The sequence below is a fragment of the Pinus tabuliformis genome, chromosome 1_2, assembly GCF_031772625.1.
Source record: "Pinus tabuliformis cultivar Carrire ecotype Pingquan chromosome 1_2, CPIR1, whole genome shotgun sequence".
In the NCBI taxonomy this organism is placed as follows: domain Eukaryota; kingdom Viridiplantae; phylum Streptophyta; class Pinopsida; order Pinales; family Pinaceae; genus Pinus; species Pinus tabuliformis.
Genome location: NC_142298.1, coordinates 1,260,298,763 through 1,260,316,699, shown reverse-complemented (window position 1 = coordinate 1,260,316,699; position 17,937 = coordinate 1,260,298,763).

The following is a 17,937-nucleotide window of genomic DNA, read 5'->3' as shown; positions in this document are numbered from 1 at the left end:
GCAGAAATATAAACATAGAAAATGCATAAAACAAGAGAGACACAGATATACGTGGTTCACCCAGTTTGGACTACGTCTACGGAGAAACAACCAATCCTTCTTTTATTATATTATCCAGCAAACTGAAGAGATACAACCTACAACAAATCCGCTACAACACCCTCTTCGCTCTCAATCTCCTCTCTCTTCCTCACTCAGAATATAGATCTACATAGACACAATACAATTCCCTCATATATAGTGAGGGGTTACCTTCTAGGGCAAAAAACCCTAAATTAAACATAACTTCTATTGTCAGATCATCCGCCTAGTGAACGGCCCAAATTGACTAGAAATTATTAGAATTTTACAAGGCAATTTTACATCTATTTTTAGCTTCGGGGTTGCTGCCCCTAAACCCCCGCTGGGGGACCACTAGCCCCCGGACCCCCGCAGGGGGGATAAGTCCCCCACACATGGAGGGGTGTAGAGTCTTCCTGGGGTATACATCCGGCTGAAACCTTTGAATATAGAAGATAATCAGGCTCCACACCCAACAATCTCCCACTTGGAGACTGATTATAGAAACTCCACCGTTGCTTCATTTGCTAGACAATGACTCCACTTTGGACCTGAATGTTTCTCATCTTCTTCATCGTACTTGAAGACCAATTGAAACTGAGTAGATTCTCAATTTTTCCCTGGTTACAACTTTTGTTAGCATATCTGCAGGATTCTAGCTAGTGTGTATCTTTTCCAACTTCAACTGTCCATCTTCCAATGCCGACCGTATGAAATGGTACTTGAGATGTATATGTTTAGTCTTGGAATGAAATGCAGAGTTCTTTGCAAGATGTATGGCACTCTAGCTGTCACTGTATAACCTGCCCAACTCCTGCTTCTTACCCAAGTCATCCATAAACCTTTGTAACCAAATCATTTCTTTACTAGCCTCTATAGTAGCAACATATTCTGCTTCTGTTGTTGAAAGTGCAACAACACTTTGGATTTTTGAAACCCAACTGACAACTGTTCCACCTACAGTGAATACATATCCTGTAGTGCTCCTCTTGTTATCTCTGTCACCTGCCATATCTGCATCAATATATCCCTGTAGAGAAATGTTTGAACCACCAAAGCATAATTTTTGATTTGTGGTACCTCTCAAATACCTGAGAATCCACTTCACCGCCATCCAATGTTCTTTTCCTAGATTGTTCATGTACCTGCTTACAACTCCCACTCCATGTGCAATATCAGGCCTTGTGCAGACCATTGCATACATTAAGCTTCCAACTACTGATGCACATGGAACTTTAGACACATGAGCCATTTCTTCCTGAGTCTTGGGACATGCCTCCTTACTTAATTTGAAATGGCTAGCCAAAGGTATACTAATTGGTTTTGCATTCTGCATATTAAACCTTTTCAACACATTTTCTATGTACTCACTTTGAGACAATGTTAATTTGGGATTCTTCCTATCTCTAGTTATTCTCATACCAAGGATTTGTTTTGCAGCACCCAAATCCTTCATTGCAAATGAGTTTTCCAATTTCCTTTTGAGCAAATTTATTTCCTGCATGTTAGAACCTGCAAAAAGCATGTCATCTAGATACAATAACAATATAATATAGCTTCCATCATTTTGCCTTTTGAGATAAACACAATGGTTAGAGTGACATCTAGTATAACCTTGTTCAGACATAAATCTGTCAAATTTTAGATACCACTGCCTTTGAGCTTGTTTTAAGCCATACAAGCTCTTCTTCAACCTGCACACTAGTTTATCCTTCCCTTTTACCTCATATCCTTGTGGATGTTGCATATATATCTCTTCCTCCAAATCCCCATGGAGAAAGGTTGTCTTTACATCTAACTACTCAAGATGCAAATCTTCAACTACTACTAGACTTCAAATAGTTTTGATTGAAGTCATTTTAACAACAGGAGAAAATATTTCATCAAAATCAATACCTTTCTTCTGTGCAAACCCCTTCACCACAAGTCTATATTTGTACCTTTGTCTTCCTCCATCTTCTTCCTTCAACTTGTAAACCCATTTATTCTGCAATGTAGTTTTACCTGCAGGCAACCTGACTAAGTCCCAAGTCTGGTTATGCATTAAGGAGTCCATCGCTTCTTCCATGGCTAGCTCCCACTTCTTCTTGCTTTCAACCTGCATTGCTTCTTCATAACATTTGGGTTCACCAGAATCAGTCAACAATAAATAATATAATGAAGAAGAGTATCGTTCAGGGGGTTTACTTATCCTGGTAGATCTTCTAACACCACTTTCAGGTGTTTGAGGTGCTTGTTGCTGTTGTGGTTGTTATTCTGGCTATTGATCATTATGATTTTCAGGCACCATCACTTTTCTTGTGATATCGTCAAGCACTGTGTATTCTCTGTTTTCTTTTTCCTGTTTCTTTTCCTGCAACTGATTCTTATACAAGACCTTTTCATTGAATATTACATCTCTGCTCCTAATGATTTTGTAATTTTCATAATCATATAATCGATAACCAAAATCATCAACACCATATCCAATAAAGGTACATTTCTTTGATTTTGTCTCAAGCTTTGTTCTATTTTCTTTGTTAATGTGGACAAAGGCTTCACAACCAAAAGTCTTTAAAAAAGATTAGTTTACCTTTTTACCTGTCTATGCCCCCTCTGGAATACCACCATCCAAGGAACTTGAAGTCCCTCTGTTTATTAGAGAAATAGCAATATCTATAGCATCTGCTCAAAATTGAAAAGGAAATCCTGCATGCAATCTCATGCACCTTGCACGCTCCATGACTGTCCTGTTCATCCTTTCTGACACGCCATTTTCTTGTGGTGTTCTTGGAACTATCTTCTCTCTACGAATTCCATTTTCTGAACAGTACCTATCAAACTCTTTGCCGCAATATTCATCTCCATTATCTGATCTGAGACACTTCAACCTTTTTCCTGTCTCAATCTCAACCAAAGCTTTCCATTTCTTGAAAGTATCAAACACATTAGATTTATTCTTAATACAATAAATCCAAGTTTTTTTAGTTGCATCATCAATAAAAGTAACATAATAATGAGAGCCATCGAGAGATGATACCTGAGCAGGTCCCCATATATCTGTATGCACAAGCTATAATTTTTCGCTCTTCTTTTCTTTCCCAACTCTAAGAAATCTGACTCTCTTATGTTTTCCATTTATGAAATTCTCCCAGAAGTCCAAATCAACATTCTTCAAACCCGGCAAAAAATTCCTTGAGTGAAGAATCTTCATCTCCTTCTCACTCATGTGTCCGAGCCTATGATGCCATAATGCTACATCTACTCCTTTGGAAGTTAAAGCATTAACAGAGTTAGAAATACCATTGCATAAATACAATGTACCAACCTTTTCGCCTTTTGCTATTACTAGGGCTCCTTTGGTGACCTTCCAAGCTTTATCTGTGAAAGTTGTCACACAACCTTCACCACCTAATTGTCCTGTTGAAATCAAATTTTTCTTCAAATCTGGAACATGCCTTACCTCCTTTAGTAGCCATTGGTTTCCATTCTGCTATTTTACAAAAACCTTACCCATTCCAACAATTTTACAGGGTTTATCATCACCCAAACAGACTTGTCCAAAATCTCCTTGAACATAGTCATGAAAATATTTCTTATCAGGTGTGGCATGGAATGAGGCCCCTGAATCTACCACACAGGAATCAATAATATTTTCGAAAGAAAGAATCAAAGCATCTTGTAACACCTCACCTAGCACATTTGCTTCATGATTGTTTTCTTGTTGTGCATCTCCTTCTTTTCCCTTCTGAGATCTACAATCTTTCTTTAGGTGTCCTTTCTTTCCACATTTCCAACACACTATCCTCGAGCTGGACTTGGATATGTCTTTCCTTGATTTACTGCAAAATCCTGAGCTTTGTCCTCTTTCCATTTTTCTTCCCCTAGTCTCTGCAATCAAAGCATTACCTGATGTCTCACCAGAGCTTTTCCGTCAAATTTCCTCGCTAAGGATTGCACTGACAACATCATCAAACTTTAAAGTACTAGATCCAGAGATAGAGTTACTAATGGCCATAACTAAACAATTCCAACTTTCTGGCAATGAGCACAGAAATAATAGAGCCCTAACTTCATCATCAAAATTTACCCCTACAAAACTTAACTGACTTGTAACTGTATTAAAATCATTTAAATGGTATGCAACAGATCCACCTTCTGACATCTTCATATTAAATAAATGCTTCATAAGAAATATCTTATTTGAGGCCGAGGGTTTTTCATATAGCTTGGCTAATGCCGAAATTAAACACTCTGTTGTCGTTTCCTTTGAAATATTAAATGCTACCGATGCCACTAGGCACAACTGTATTGTTCCAAGTGCCTTTCTGTTGAGAATATTCCATTCTGTGTCTGTCATACTCGTCGGCTTCTTTGTCTTTCCGCTCAATGGTAGGTACAGATCTCTCTGATACAGATAATCTTCCATCTGCATCTTCCACAGCTGGTAGTTTTGGCCGTTAAATTTTTCGACCCTAAACCTACCATCTTCTACCATTGCTCCCACTCGAACCAAGAACCCTTCTCTCCTGTGAGTTTATCAGCCAAATAAACCTTCGGCTCCGATACCAATTGTTAGAAAATTATATATTACAGAGCAATGGAACAAATAAACTATTGCAGAAATATAAACATAGAAAACACATAAAACAAGAGAGACACAAATATACGTGGTTCACTCAGTTTGGGCTACGTCCATGGAGAAACAACCAGTCCTTCTTTTATTATATTATCTAGCAAACTGAAGAGATACAACCTACTGCAAATCCGTTGTAACACCCTCTTTGCTCTCAATCTCCTCTCTCTTCCTCACTCAAATTATGGATCTACATAGACGCAATACAATTCCCTCATATATAGTGAGGGGTTGCCTTCTAGGGAAAAAAACCCTAAATTAAACATAAATTCTACCATCATATCATCTGCCTAATGAATGGCCCAGATTGACTAGAAATTACTAGACTTTTACAAGGAAATTTTACATCTATTTTTAGCTTCGGGGGTGCTGCCCCCGAACCCTCGCCGGGGGACTGCTGGCCCCCGGACCCCCTAGCTGGGGGGATTAGCCCTTGCAGGCGGAACAAGTCCCCCCTGCATGGAGGGGTGTACAGTCTTCCTGGGGTATACATCTAGTTGAAACCTTTGAATACAGAAGATAATCAGGCTCCACACCCAACATTAGTCCCCTTATTTTTATTGTTGTGCTCATGTAGTCTCCATACTATTATTATTGTTCCCCATAGAAGCCCACTATTGTTATTATTGTGCCCTTACATTATTATTGTTATGTTGAATCTAATTATAATGTGCCCCTTAGACTCCTATATATAGAAAAGAGGTTTTGTCATTTGAATCTTCCAATTGTTAATTTGTGTAATGTAAAGGATATTTCACCCTCGAAGAGGCTAATTTTGAAGTAGTTGATCTATCTCTTCTTCTATTTTTTGAGTTGGTTGCATAACATTTGGTATCAGAGCTTTGGATTCTAGGGTTTCACTGCTTCAAATTGGTCATCGTGTAATTTTTACTATGAATTTGTTTCTATGAAGCTTCAGAAGTTGAAATTAAAAGAACGTGGAGCCAAAATATTGATGAACTTCATGTCCAAATTTCAAATCTTGTCTCACTATATTTTCAGAGATATGAGTTGAGGAAGTTAGGGGTTTTGCAGGCTCCATAATTCCATCTTAAACTAGTAACCTAGGATCATCATAACTTTCTCTCTGAGCATTAGATTTGAATTTCATAAAAAGGGATAGAAATAGAACGAAATGTAGTTGTTTGGGTATCAATTTAAGAGTTGATGGTCAAAACAATGACACGTGGCACTCCGTACAAGTTTTCTATACTGAAACAGTCTATAATTAGGTCATCGTGGGAGATTGGGCATAACTATTTCTTGAAGAATGTAATATTATTCTAACTTATGGGGTTGGAAAGAGGACTCAAAGGGCTACCATAAGATAAAATTTCAGACCTTAGAAATCCAAAATTATAGAGATACAATAGATTCAACATCGAGCTCCTACAAAGCAAAAAAAAGGAGTATAGTTTTTAAAAATTTGCATAAATTTTGCTTGACAAGTTAGTTTGAAGTGATTAAAAGGGAATAGTGAAGCATAATTATCATTAATTGATGACATGAAGAAAGAAAATGGAAACACCTACTAAGCAACCCAAAATCTCTACTATGACACATGAAGAAGAGGAAGAAATGCAACATGATATATCAAAATTACGAGACCAAGTGCAACAAATTTCGCTCTCAAAACATGTAACAAAAGCTAATATGGTTGGTTTAAATATTGGCATGGAAGATAAGATGGATGAAATGGAAGCTAATATCAATGGTATAGAAGCAAAACCTAAAGGCAACATGGAAGATTTGAAGAAACATTTGACAAAATTGCTACAAGAAATTCTTCCTAATGGCAAAAAGGTAGTAGAGGAAACTCATGATGAGAACAAAAGAAATGTTAATCATGATTTCATAGACTCTAACATGAGATTGAAGAGCCGCCACTTTCCAAATATCGACATGAGGAAGTTTTATGACAAGGATCTTGTTACATGGGTACTACAGATGGAACAATATTTCGATCTCCATAATGTGCAAAACACACAAAAGTTACGCATTTCAACTTTATATTTGGAACCTAATCAGTTTGTATGGTATCGATTGTTTTTCTCTCGTAAGCAAATTGTCACTTGTCCAATTTTTATGGAGTAAATGATAACACATTATGAGTATACAAAGAGAAACACCTTCATTAGCCAATTGATAAATCTCAAACAAAAGGGTTCAATGCAGAGCACATTGAGGACTTCCAAAAATTGAATATCAAGGTAAATGATATTCTAGAGGAGCATAGGATTGATGTCTTTATAGGGAATTCAAAGGATTACATCCAACATGAGGTTCACCTTTGAGAACCTGATTCACTGGAGAAGTCATTCAAGTTGGCAAGAAAAAATGAAAGCAAAATGATGGCAACAAAGAAGCCTACCACTCACAACTATAAAAATGGAAGTGTTGTTGCTCATAGCCTTCCAAAACCTACAAGATTGATGCCACAACAATTGGAAAAAAAAAATAGCAAAAGGGATTTGTTACAGTTGTGATAAAAAATGAACTAAAGGTCATAAGTGTGCTGAGAAGAAATTAATTTACATAGATTGGGAAGAGGAGGAAGAAAAGGAATAAGAAACGCAAAAGAAGAGGATATACACCAAAAACCAACCCCATAGAAAGAAGAAATGAATTCAACCATATCTTGTAATTCATTGACAAGAATTACCACCCCTCAAACTCTCAAGATAAAATGACATATCAAGAATAAAAAGGTAATAATGTTGATTGATTCAGGTAGTACCCATAATTGTATTCACTGCAAGAGAGCCAAGGAATTGAATTTCTTTCTATATCCAACACTAGAGTGTCGAGTGATGGTTGCAAATGGAGGAACCATAAATTGCTTTGGAAAGTGCCATATTATCAAGCTATCTGTGAGATAATATGTATTGAATAGCCCAATGCTTCCATTCCAATGGGTGGTGCTAATGTTGTACTAGGAGTCCAATGGTTACAATCTTTGGGGAAACCAAGAAAGATAATCAGCTCTAATGGCATGTCAAAGCTTCTAAAGAAAGAACAATAGGGTGTAATTGCACAATTCTGTTCACTAGAGGCTCAAACATCGAAATCATCTATTTGTCTAGATATCCAAAAAGTCTTAGGCAATCATTCTAAGGTTCAAGTAGTGGAAGATCACATCAAGCATCAACAACAAGTTCTCCAAATCTTAAAGGATAACCTAACTTTGACACATAATAGAATGAAACAACATGCATATCAACATTGCAATGAAAAAAGTTTTGATGTAGGTGACTGGGTATTCTTACGGCTACGACCGTAAAAATAAATGTCCCTCAAGCAAGCTAAGAAGGATAATAAATTATCACCAAAGTATTATGTTCCTTACAAGGTGTTGCAAAAGATTGGTACTATGGCATACAAATTGGAGCTTCCTGCATCTTCTCGAGTGCACCTAATTTTCCATGTTTCATGCTTAAAGAAGGTTATAGATGACAAGCTCCCAATTCAAACAATATTGCCAAAACTTGACAAGCAAGGAAAAATCATATTGGAACTTGAAGCAGTTAGGGAGACAAGAACTTGACAGCTACAAAATCGATCAATTTCAGGGTATCTCTTCAAGTGGAAGTACTTACCCGCTGGATATTCCACATGGGAGTTCCACACAAAATTTGCATGATTTGATGGAGAATCTTTTGTGAAGAAGAGGCTCTATAAGTTTCTTTATTTGCAAATTTAAATATTGTTGTGAATATATAACTAGCACAATCATATAAATTAAATGGGTGATAATTTTTCAAAGGCATCAATATAATTGTTTTGTTATACATATCACATTGCCAATTTTTTTTAACTAAATCATAACTTTATTTTAAATTGTTGTTGTTATTATTTACCATGGAGATTATAAACCTATAAATAAGCTTTGTTGCAATACCATGAACCAATACCATGAGTTACTAATACCATACGCCAAAAAAACCCATGGCTTATATGCATATGATTGTTCATATGATAGTTTTTTAATTAATCAATTTAATTTAAAAAGTAGAAATAATATAGCTACTTTCAACATACATATGAACCTTTAATCTTAATATATTAATATTTGGTGGAGGTTAAATCTTTACCATCTACTTAATAATTATTGATAATTAAATTAAAATTATAGAAGCTCTAATCCAAAATAGACACCTTTATGAGACCTTTATATCTTTATAAGACCTTGGGAAATTTAATAGTTATTTGAATTGTTTAATTTAGTTTTAAGTAATACATAATTTAAATGTAAGTAGATTTCAAAGAGTTACACATGTTATAAAGCATTACAAGTGACCAAACCATTAAATTAACATAGAGGAAGGATCAAAATCCTCTTAAGTTAAAACATTTTTTTAGATGGAATATATAAGAAAAATGTGTTTTTTGGGAATTTTATTCTTTTACATATATAATATATCTAGAATTAAGATGGATGTATATGGGTTCTATCTGTATGCTATAATATGTTTATATAAAATAAATATTAGTTAAAATAGGAATTACATATTTTATTTATGTTTAACACTAGAATATTATTTTTATAATATTTTTGAAATTTATCTTGAATGTGGAAAAATTAAAAATCTAAATTCATAAAACTCATATCGGGTGCAATAATGCTTAAGTTACAATATATATCATGATTGCTTATTTTTAAAATATTTATAATTTATTTTTACTTTTAAATACATTTTCTATAATCATAAAAATTTACCAGATTTCCCTTTATTATTTAAGAAAAATATTAATAATAATAATTTTGACAAATATTATTGTTTTTAAAAATAATATCGAAAAAATTAAAACTAATATTAAGTTATCATAATTTTTATTGGCAATATTTTTATAATTTTTATTATTTCTTAAACTTTCATAATTTTCATTATAAATATCATGATGATTAAATGAACATATAACACATGGATTGTAGGTAAAGATTTGTTATAAAGTTTTGGTTAATAAGTTATATAGAAAATCATTATGAAATTAATGGAAATGACAAAATAGAACCACTGGGAAGCAGAAACCCTAATGACAATCTAACTTTACAAAAATATCTCATGGTAAAATTTAAAATTATAAATTTAAAACATTCTCAAAAACCATTTTAATATTTATAATCATATTATTATTTTTTATATTTCTCATTAAGAACTATGCAAACAAAAAAACAGCATATCTATATCTAATCTATAAGAGATCAAGATTGTATATCATTTTCTTTACCAACTTTTGTAATAGATATACTTAACATTTATGTATGTAGTATTATCAAATCTCCTTTATAACACATGCATAATATTAATATTATATTAAAATTAAATTAATAGTATATTAATATTATATTAAATATCCCTTATAGCATAGGGGGGACATTAAAATTGTATATATTTGTTATATGTATTTCATCTTAAATTATTCCAATATTATTTATGTACACGCTGTATTTCGACGTTCCCTTGATCGTCCTTTATTATTAGAAAGTCTTTTTTTTAAGATTATAGTTTTCGGTTTATACTAAAAGTTTCTAATATTTTAAATTTTCAATGGGATAATAAGATGTTTATAACAAAAGTAAGAGATTTTAATAAATATAATGGGATAGTTTTTGGAGTTGTATTTAATGTGATTTTTTGGATTTTCTATGTTTAAATTTGGTGGAAAATTTTGAGGTGAAATTTTGATTTGTGTTATTTAAACTAGTTTTTGATTGTATATATGGACTCAGCACCCTGGAAAACCTTTAGGACATTTCAGTTGCACATAATTACCCATTAAACTTGTGATTCCAATAAATTCTTGCTAGATTTTAGAGAAATTATATTTGAAAAACCCACCATAAAAGCTTTCAAAAAATCACTGAAAACAACTCCATCGTTTTTTCTTAATAAAATATATTTTTTTATATAATATTAATATTTACGTTATTACAATTAAAATTTATTATAAATTTGATAAATTATTATTAAAATAATATTTATTTCTATATAAAAATTAAAGTTAAAATTTAAATATTATAAAATATATTTATTTTCTTAAAATTTCAACTTAAACTTTATTATTATTTTAAGTGTGAGAAAATAAGTAAATTTTCAACATGAAAGTATGTAGGACATGAATGAAAAATTATCATTTAATATACTATGAGTTAATTATTTTAAATGAAATAATGTTTTATAATAATAAAATATTTATTTTATTTTTAAATAATAATTAAATTAATAAATCATATATTTAGAAAAATCATTTATAATTTATTTTTTAATATTAAAATTAATTTATAATAGAGTGATTGTTTCCATTCTCCGTATATAAATATAGAAGTTAATATAAAATAACTTCTAGTTAGTTAAGATTCCACCATAATCACTACAACTTTAAATCAGACTTTTTAAATATTGATCAAATGAGAAACTAAAATGTTTTATTGGTATGAATCAAAGTAATCTTTCAAAAAAAAACTTATCACTTATCTTAGAACTTATATATATATATATATATATATATATAATTTAATAAAGTTATTTTTAATGTATTACTTGCGGTCTTTATTTAAACCAAAACAACATTTAATTTAATTTATTTAAGAAATTTATGTTTATTTTTAATTCATTTCTCACTAAAAAAATAAGAACTTTAACCTGAAAAAATATATATTTTTATTTTATCTCACTAAAAAAATAAGAACTTTAACCTGAAAAAATATATATTTTTATTTTATTTATTACGGGTGGTTTTTATTTAAACCAAAACAACATTTAATTTATTTAAAAAATTTATATTAGCTTTTAATTCATTTCTCACCCAAAAACAAGAACTTAATTACTAAGTCAATTTTTATTTTATTTATTATTAGGGTTTTTATTTAAACGAAAAACCATTTAATTTATTTTACATATATATAAAGTTATTTTAATTTTTAATCTATTACTAGTAATATTTATTTGAACTAGAAAAATATTTAATTTATTTAATATATTTATATTAGTTTTTAATCCATGACTAGTGATAAACAAGCACTTTAACACTACATCTATATCAAATTTATTACTGAATCCTTGTATATCAAATTGATTAGATCGATGGATTATTTTTTTTTTTACTAATGGAAGGCATTATTTTAAATTTTATTTTACATATTATTATATTTATTTATTTATGTATTTTATATTTATTTTATTTTATTTATTTTACATATCAGTCTTGTATTGGCATGTCATGGGGTCAATCCTCGTCGCTACAATTATACCTATGGGGCCTACAACCTATCCTCCTTATGTGACATGAAGTTGATTCCAGTTGCTACCATTATACCTCTGGGCCCTACAACATGTCCTCTTTGTAGATCAGGTTACAACAAGAGGGATTGAACCTTGGATGTCATAGATTACATAATTTCATATCACTTTGATCATGTTATGAAACCAGCTCACAAAAAGATAGAAAAGATAGATCAACGCCTTAGAATTCAGCCTCTTCGAGGGGGCAGCCTCCTTTACATTACACAAATGAATGATTCTTTGATGATTCAAATGACAAAACCTCCTTTCTATATATAGGAGTCTAAGGAGTCACAATATAACCCAGCCGACCTAACAATAATAATATAAAGGCACAAAAATAACAATAGAGGGATTCTATGGGGCAAGTAATAACAATATGGGGACAATAGGGGCACAACAATATTAATAAAGGATACAAATACAATAGTAATGGGGTAATCACTAGTATTATAGGGACCTAACATGCCTCTCTCCTTCAAAAAAGTGTTGTCCTCAACGCTTGAGTAGTTCTGGATGCTTCTGTATGAAATTATCATCCTCCCATGTGGAATCTTCAGCGGATAAGTTCTTCCACTTGATGAGATACTCTGAAATTGATCGATTTCGTAGCTGTCGAGTTCTTGTTTTGTGACTGCTTCCGGTTCCAATATAATTTTTCCTTCCTCGTCAAGTTCTGGCAATATTGTTTGAACTGGGAGCTTGTCACCTATAACCTTCTTTAAACATGAAACATGGAAAACTGGGTGCACTCGAGAAGCTGCAGGAAGCTCCAATTTGTATGCCATAGTACCAATCTTTTGCAACACCTTGTACGGACCATAATACTTTGGTGATAATTTATTATCCTTCTTAGCTTGCTTGAGGGACATTTGTTATATGGTTGTAGCTGTAGGAATACCCAATCACCTACATCAAAACTTCTTTCCTGCGATGTTGATCTGCCTGTTGTTTCATTCTATTCTGCGCCAACACGAGGTTATCCTTTAAGAGTTGGAGGACTTGTTGTTGATGCTCGATGTGATGTTCCACTACTTGAACCTTAGAATTTTCTCTTAAATATGATGTGATGGATGGTGGTTGATATCCATAAAGTGCCATAAATGGGGTCATTTTTGTTGCTGTATGGAAGGAAGTGTTATACCACCATTTAGCTAGAGGCAACCATTTGACCCATTGTGTCTGTTTATCAGATACAAAGCAATGAAGATATCCTTCCAAACATTTGTTTACTATCTCAGTTTTCCCATCAGATTGAGGATGATAAGATAAGCTATGAGCTAACTGAGTACCGAGACAAGAAAATAGTTTTGTCCAAAAATTTCCAGTGAAAATGGGATCTCTGTCACTTACAATAATCTTTGGGTTTCCATGTAGCTTTTGAATTGTTTCCATAAATGCAGTAGAAACTGTACTGGCTTTAAATGGATGTGATAATGCACAAAAGTGTGCATACTTGGTAAGTCTGTCAACTACCACCATGATGACACTCTTTCCCTCAGACTTGGGTAAACCTATGATAAAATCCATTGAAACCTCCTCCCAACATTGGCTTGGAATGGATAAAGGTTGTAATAGACCTGGGGTCTTAATTGTTTCAACTTTATTTTGTTGGCAAACCAAACATTCTGCTACAAACTTTTGAATATCCGATTTAAGGCCATCCCAAAAAAATTCCTTCTTAACCCTATGGTAAGTTTTTAAAAATCCTGAGTGCCCTCCTAAGGGAGAAGTGTGCAATTCCATAAGAATCTTTTGTTTGAGTTGGGAATTCTTACAGAGGTATAAGCGATCTTTGTACCATAACAAATCATTTTGCCAGCTAAATGTATCAGATGTACTGGAATCTTGTTGTGACTTTTGAATAAGTGCCCACACTTCTTCATCATTCTTCCATTCCTCCCTTGCTTCATTTATCCAATCTGGTTGGGTAATAGAAATGGCACACAACAATGCTTCCACATCCTCATCCTTTCTTGAGAGTGCATCTGCCACCACATTTTGCTTCCCTTTTTTGTAGATGATTTCAAAGTCATAACCCAACATCTTTGTGACCCACTTTTGTTGCTCTTTAGAGGATAATCTTTGTTCTAAAAAGTATTTAAGGCTATCATGATCTGTTTTTACCTTGAAGTGTCTTCCCATTAGGTAGGGTCGCCATTTCTTAAGAGCATGTAGTATTGCCAACATTTCCTTCTCATAAATAGCTTTGTGTAAAAACTTTCCCTTGATTGGACGACTTTCAAAAGCAATGGGTCTTTCATCTTGCATTAAAACAACACCAATTCCATTTCCTGAAGCATCACATTCCACAATAAAGGTTTTTGTGAAGTCCGGTGTAGCTAAGACCGGTGCTTGGCACATTGCCTCTTTAAGATGTTCGAAGGCCTTTGTTGCTTCTGGAGTCCATGAAAATGCATCTTTCTTCAATAATGTTGTTAGAGGTGCTGCTATTCTCCCATAATTCTTAACAAACTTGCGATAATACCCTGTCAACCCAAGAAATCCTCGCAGATGCTTTATGTATGTGGGGATTTTCCATTCCTTAATGGATTTAATTTTGCTAGGGTCTACCTTAACTCCTTCATGAGATACAATATGACCCAGATATTCCACCTCTTCTACTCCAAAGAAACATTTGGATCTTTTTGCATATAATTGTTTCTCCTCCAATAGTTGTAGCACCCTGTCAACATGTTCAACATGATCCTTCCAAGATTTGCTGTAGATTAGTATATCATCAAAAAATACTAACACAAATTTTCTAAGGAAGGGTTTGAAAATGGAATTCATCAAACCTTGAAATGTAGAAGGTGCATTGGTAAGGCCAAAAGGCATGACCAAATATTCATAATGACCCTCATGAGTTCTAAATGTTGTTTTTGGAATGTCTTCAGTCTTCATTCTGATTTGATGATATCCTAAATGAAGATCCAACTTGGTGAAGTAAATTGATCCATGCAATTCATCCAGTAATTCATCAATGATAGGAATGGGAAACTTATCTTTAATAGTGAGCTTGTTGAGCTCTCTATAATCTGGACACATGCGCCATGATCCATCCTTCTTGTGCACCAATACTACTGGAGCAGAGAAAGAACTTTGACTAGGTTGAATTATACCAGCCTCTAGCATTTCTGCAACCATATGTTCAATTTCACTCTTTTGGGCATTGGGATATCTATACAATCTGATGTTTGGAGGAACACTTCCTGGAATCAGATGAATAGCATGATCATGATCACGAATAGGTGGGAGACCTTTGGGAGTCTCAAATACCTTGGAATGATTGTCCAAGACTTTTTGGAGATCTGGAGAAATAGATGATTTCGATGTGGAAACATCTAGCGAACATAATTGTGCAATTACACCTCTTTGTTCCTTTTTTAGAAGCTTTGTCATACTGTTAGAGCTGATTATCTTTCCCGGTTTCCCTGTAATACCCCTTAATTCAACTTCCTTTCCTTCCATAGAAAATTTCATGAAAAGTTCTTGAAAATTAAAAGCTATTGTACCCAAGGATTGTAGCCATTGGACTCCTAGTACAACATCAGCACCTCCCATTGGAATGGAAAGCATTGGGCTAGTCAATACATATTCTCCCATGGATAGCTTGATATTATGGCACTTTCCAGAGCAATTTATTGTTCCTCCATTTGCAACCATCACTTGACACTCTGGTGCTGGATATAGGAAGCAATTCAATTCTTTTGCTACCTTACAATGAATAAAATTATGGGTACTTCCTGAATCAATCAACACTATTACCTTTTTCTTCTTGATTTGTCCTTCTATCTTGATGGTTTGAGGAGTGGTAATTCCCGCCAATGCATTACAAGATATGGTTGGATTCATTTCTTCTTTATCTAGGCTTTGTTCCTGGAGTATATCCTCTTCTTTTGACCTTTCTTGCTCCTTTTCTTCTTCCTCTTCACAATCTATGTAGAATAATTTCTTCTCAGCACACTTATGACCTTTAGTGTATTTGCTATCACAACTGTAACAAAGCCCTTTTGCTCTTTTTTCTTCCAATTGTTGTGGTGTCAACCTTATAGGTTGTGGAAGACTAATGGCAACAACACTTCCATCTTTATAGTTGTGAGTGGTATGCTTCCTGGTTGCCATAATTTTGCTTTCCATTTTTCTTGCTAATCTAAATGGCTTCTCTAATGAATCAGATTCCCAAAGGCGAACATCATGTTGGATATTATCCTTTAAAGTCCCTATGAACACATCAATCCTATGCTCCTCTGGAATATTTTTTACCCTTATGTTCAATTTTTGGAACTCCTCAATGTGCTCCATTATTGAACCCTTTTGTTTGAGACTTATCAATTGGCTAAAAAAAGTGTTGCTTTTTGTATCCTCATAATGTGCTATCAATTCTTCCGTAAAAATTGCCCAAGTGATAATTTGTTTACGAGAGCAAAGCCATTGATACCATACAAACTGATTTGGTTCCAAATATAAAGTTGCAATACGTACCTTTTGTGTGTTTTGCACATTATTGAGATCGAAAAATTGCTCCATCTGTAATATCCATGTTGCAGGATCCTTGCCATCAAACTTCCTCATATCGATTTTTGGAATATGGTGGGTCTTCGATCCCACATTAGAGTCTATGAAATCATGATTAACATTTATTTTGTTCGCATCATGAGTTTCCTTTACTACCCTTTCACCATTAGTAAGTATTTCTTGTAGAAAATTTGTCAAATTTGTCTTCAAATCTGCCATGTCTGTCTTCAAATCTGTCTTCAAATCTGCCATGTCTCTCTTCAAATCTGTCTTCAAATCTATCTTCAAATCATCCATCTTAGCTTCCACACCCTTTATCTTAGATTCCACGCCATTTATCTTAGCTTCTGTTAGCTTTTGTGAGAGTGACATTTGTTGCACTTGGTCTTGTAATTTTGATATATCATGTAGCATTTCTTCCTCTTCTTCATGAGTCATGCTAGAGCTTTCAAGTTTCTTACTAGGTGTTTGCATTTTCTTTCCTCGGGGCATCAGTTACCGATAATAATGCTCTACTATGCCCTTTGAATTCCTTCAAAATAATTTTTCAAACCAAGTTTAAGCAAAAATTTAAAAAAATCTACACACCTTTTTTCACTTTGTAGGAGCTCGATATTGCCTCTGATGTATCTCTGTAATTTCGAATCATCCAGTTCTAAAATTGTGACCTGTAGTAGCCCTCTGTGTCCTCTTTCCAATGCCACCAGTCTGATCCAAATTGGATTCTCCAAGGAAGAGTTATGTCAAATCTCCCACAGTGACCTGATTATAGACTAGTTCAGTAGAGCAAACTTGTACGACATTCCATGTGTCACTGTTTTGACCTTTGGCTCTGAAAAATATATAAAGGAAACTACAGTCCTTCCTCTTTCTGTACCTTCTTACGAAACTTCAATCCGATGCTCAGAGAGAAAGTTATGATGATTTTCCCCAAGTCACCTGTTTGGAATGTAATTCAGGAGTCTGCAAAAAGACCAACTTCCTCAGATCATATCTCCACAAATATAGCGTGAAAAGCTCTGAAATTCGGACCTAAGGTTCAGTGCGATTTCATCTCAAATGGGTTTCTTTTTCGCTTCTGAAACGTTGCAGAAAAAAAGTTTTAACGAAAATGCCATGATGACCTATTTGGAGCAGCGAAACCCTAGAATCCAAAGCTCTGATACCAAATGTTATGAAACCAGCTCACAAAAAGATAGAAAAGATAGATCAACGCCTTAGAATTCAGCCTCTTCGAGGGGGAAACCTCCTTTACATTACACAAATGAATGATTCTTTGATGATTCAAATGACAAAACCTCCTTTCTATATATAGGAGTTTAAGGAGTCACAATATAACCTAGCCGACCTAACAATAATAATATAAAGGCACAAAAATAACAATAGAGGGATTCTATGGGGCACAGTAATAACAATATGGGGACAATAGGGGCACAAAAATATTAATAAGGGACACAAATA